The sequence below is a fragment of the Neopelma chrysocephalum genome, unplaced genomic scaffold (assembly GCF_003984885.1).
Source record: "Neopelma chrysocephalum unplaced genomic scaffold, ASM398488v2 Primary Assembly neopelma1_95b, whole genome shotgun sequence".
Classification (NCBI taxonomy): Eukaryota; Metazoa; Chordata; class Aves; order Passeriformes; family Pipridae; genus Neopelma; species Neopelma chrysocephalum.
The window spans coordinates 25644-30080 of NW_020897758.1; positions in this window are offsets into that span (position 1 = coordinate 25644).

Consider the following 4437-nt stretch of genomic DNA (forward strand, 5'->3'; position numbering starts at 1 on the left):
TGCACCCTGAACCTTCATCCTGCACCCCGAGTCCTCATCCTGCACCCCGAGAACTCATCCTGCACCCTGTGACCTCATCCAGTAAACCTGTAACCTCTTCCTGCACCCTCTAACCTCATCTTGCACCCTGAACCCTCATCCTGCACCCAGCACTGGCACACAGCACCCTGAAGCCTGTAACCTCTCATCCCACACCCTGAACTCTTCATCCTACACCCCACCCCCTGCACCCTTCACCCTGCACTCCTGAGCTTGCACCCCACATCCCACACCCTTCACCCTCTAACCCTTCATCCTGACCCCTGCATCCTGCACCCCTCAGCCTGCACTTTGCACCCTGTAACCTGCATCCTGCACTGTTCACCCCTCATCCCTTCCTTCCCCTACACCCTTCATCCTTTATTGTGCACCCATCACCCTGCACCCCTGCACCCTACACGTTCACCTTGGACCCCTCACCTTGCACCCTTCACCCTGCACCCCTGTGTCCTGCACTCTGCACCCTGCACCCTTGTGTCCTGCACCCTGTGCTCTGCACCTTTCTGAGGAGGTTCTGGAAGGGCTGGATCACACCAGGGTCCATTTCGAGACCTATTTGCCCCTCATGCCTCCTATTCATCGTTTATTTAAATGACAATGATCTTTGCTCCCTCTTTTCTTTAGGAGACGTTTCAAACCCCCTGGCAGATACACCCCAAAATGACTGAGGAAACTGAGGCAGGGCAATCGGGGTGACTCTGGATGTGCTGCTATGGCTGCCTCTGACATCCCTGGATTTTGGGATTTAGCAGGGAAACACCTCTATGGCAGGTTGATGTGATTGTCCCATCCTGCTGTATTTGTCCACCCACGGTCACCCTGAGCTGTACGAGGTACCCTGAAGAGCTCAAACCACAGGCAGCCCTGGCTGTATAATTTAATGAGAGTAAATTTAAAAAAAACCAGATGGATTGATGGCAAAAACTCCCCAAAAGCCTGAGCATGGCATGAGAGGAACTCAGTTCAGTCTGAGCCCCCCCAGTTCCCTCACGGTGCTTGTCATGGGAACGGAGAGTTGTGGCTGTTGTGCCTGTGCTTGTTAGCAAGGACAATCCATGTTTGAGTTCAAATATCCTCTTGGATGCAGGCAGGGAGGAGGGCAGCAGCTCCCTGCCAGCCAGGCATCCCCGCCGAGCTCAGCCCATGTGGGGGAGAGGCTGCAGGGAGTGTCCCATGGAGGTGTCGTGTTCCAGCTGCCCTGAATTGCCCCTGGGATTCCCCAGCCAGGGCTTGGCTTCCCGGCTCTGATGGCAAAGGCTGTGCCACAGGGAGCCTGGGGAGTGAACAACTGGCCCAGTGTCAGGGAGGGACTCAAAACTTCCTTTATTTGGTGACTGTCACATCCAAACAGGAATGTCCCGTGCTGTGTCTGTGCCCTGCAGCAGCACTTGCATTTTTGGGAGGCTGGATGGGGATTTAAATATCCAGCAGGGTTGCTCCCAGCTCTGCTGTGGAGGGGTACAGGCTGTCTCTGAAGTATCCTGGCTGAGGCAGCACCTTCAGCCTCCACACCCTTGTGGCTTCAACCCAGAGTAAATCCATGGGCCCGGGCCAGCCTGTGACAGCACAGCCACCTTGGTTTGGAATTGGAGTGGCCTGAGGGAGGGGATTCCACCCCTCCGCCCCTCTCAGAGCTGCCTCCAGCCCTGGGGAACAACAGCACAAGGACGTGGAGCTGCTGGAGAGAGTCCAGAGGAGGCCCTGGAGATGCTCCAGGGCTGGAGCCCCTCTGCTCTGGAGCCAGGCTGGGAGAGCTGGGGGGGTTCACCTGGAGCAGAGAAGGCTCCAGGGAGAGCTGAGAGCCCCTTGCAGGGCCTGAAGGGGCTCCAGGAGAGCTGGAGAGGGACTGGGGACAAGGGATGGAGGGACAGGACACAGGGAATGGCTTCCCACTGCCAGAGGGCAGGGATAGATGGGATATTGGGAAGGAATTGTTGGCTGGGAGGGTGGGGAGGGGCTTGAATGGAATTCCCAGAGAAGCTGTGGCTGCCCCTGGAATCCCTGGAAGTGTCCAAGGCCAGGTGGGATGGGTCTTGGATTAACCTGGGCTGGTGGAAGGTGTCCCTGCCAAGGCAGGGGCTGGAACTGGATGTGCTTTGAGGTCCCTTCCAACCCAAACCATTCTGTGTTTCTATGACAATTTTCTGGGTGAATAATTCATCAGCAAACATCTGCTACCTCTTGCTCAGCAGAAAACACAGCCCTGGGCTGGTCCCCTCCCTGTCTGTCCCTCCCCATCCCACACCTGGGTCCCAGCTCCAGCCTGGAGAGCAGGAGCAGACCGTGCTGGGACCCCACACAGCGGCACTGTCATTATCTACCCCAGTGGCTTTAATTGCTTTAATTTCTCTCCCTGGGGTCCACCCCAGAGGGGTGAATATGGGGGAAATGAGGGACACTGGGGGGCCCAGGCAAAGTCACACAGCAGTTCTTCACCATAAATAACTATGATCATTGTGTGGCAAAATTAAACTGAATCAAACACCCCGGGGTGGGGACAGGACCCTCCTGAGGCCACCAAGAGGGTTGGGACCATGTGAAGGGGGATATTCAGGTCTGGGTTGTGGGAGCACCCCCTGCCCACCCTGCCCAGCCCTGCCAGGGGCTCCACGGCACCATTTTATTCTCTTTAATGCCTGGCCTCCCTTGCTTTTTATTTTATTCCTGGATTAACACATCGGGCAGCAGCCAGACTGGCTTCTGCTCAAAGGAGGAGGGGAAAGCGTTTATATAATTCATTTAAATGAGGCACCCGGGGAAATCCAAATTGGACTTCCAGCATGTTTACAGTGCCACGCAGGGCTCCATGATCCGCATCTGGAGCCATTAATGCCTCCCAGCCGGCCCACAGAGCATGGATAATTAATTGTGGAGCAAAGCCCTTGCCCAGCCTCCAAAGACATCGCTCGGGGGCAGAGGCAGCGCTGCTTCCCCCGGGATGTGGATTCATTTCAGCGGGGCTTTTCTCCTCCTTAAAATGTTCAGCCAGCCTTCCTCGGGGTGGGAAATGCTGGGCAGCCCCTGGGGGTGAAGCTGCAGGAGGAACAAGCCGAGCTGGGCTGTGAAATCCTCACTGGGTTTGGGGGGAAGCATCACCTGCAGGGTGTCCTCGGGGGGGCGTGAGGCCCTGTGGTGATGGGCAGTGCCAGGCCTGAGCCCTGCCCTGGAAAAGGGGCACAGGGACCCCTCAGAGGGGAGCAAACCCGCTGCAGTGGGGAGCAAACAGCCCTGAACCAGCCAGCCCCCGTTTTGTTTGGCACAGGGATGGATCAGGCATCCCTGCTCCAGGCACGGGGGGTTTGCTGCTGGGTGAGACATTCGGGGTGTGCAGGTGCAGGCTGAGCCCCTTCCCTGCCCTCGGGGAATCTCTCCATGGCTGAACCAGCGCTGATCTCACTCCCTTGGATGCTCCAGCTGCAGTGCCCGGAGGCAGCACCCACTCCCACCCTGCTGAGAGCCAGCCCTCCTCCGAGGAGGTGCTTTTAGCCTTCCAAGAACGTTCCCCTGGGACATTACAGGGATATGGAGGGCACCTCGACCCATTTAAACCCTTTATTTCTGAAAACCTGGAGTGGGGATTGACTCCTCTGCCTCCCCACTGCTGCCTCTGCGTTGCTTTGAAGAGCAAAGGAGGGATGGGAAGGGAGACAGGGAGTGAAAGAAAAACTTACAAAAAAATTTAAAAAACTCCATGGTGAACCCTGCTGCTCGAGAAACATCTGTATCTATAAATACCCCCGAAGTGAGTGGGAACAGGCTGTATCTCCAGCAGCTCCCTGAGGCAGCAGAGCAGCCTCGCCCCGGTTAAACCCTTTCCAACACATGCTCCTGGAACACACACCATTCCCTGCAGCTTTGCAGGAGAGTTTTGGGGATAACTCCCCCCCATACAGGTCTTTAAAAAAACCAGGATATAAATGAGAGTTGTTTTCTTTTTTGCAGTTGGGTGCCAGGGAGGGTGAGGGGTGGCCCTGGGGGTCTGAGGGTCTCTCTGGAGTGAGCAGGGCTTTCCTGCTGATCCTGGCTGGGACACGATGTCCTGCTGCTGGTCCCCACCCTGCTGTCAGGCCAGCAGTGACCTCCTGTGTCCCTCCAGCCTGGATCACGTGTGCCCAGAGAAATCTGGATCACAATCACATATCACAAACCCTGGACCACAATCCCAATCCTGTATCACGATGTCAGATCCTGATCCCAGATCATAATCCTGGATCCCAATCCCAGATCCCAATCCCAATCCCAAATCCCAATCTGATATTACAATCCTAATCCCAAATCCCAATCTCATTTCACAATCCCGATCCCAAATCACAATCCCATATCAATCCCAATATCATATCACAATCCCAAATCCCAATCCCAAATTCCAATCCCAGTCCCATATCACAATCCCAAATC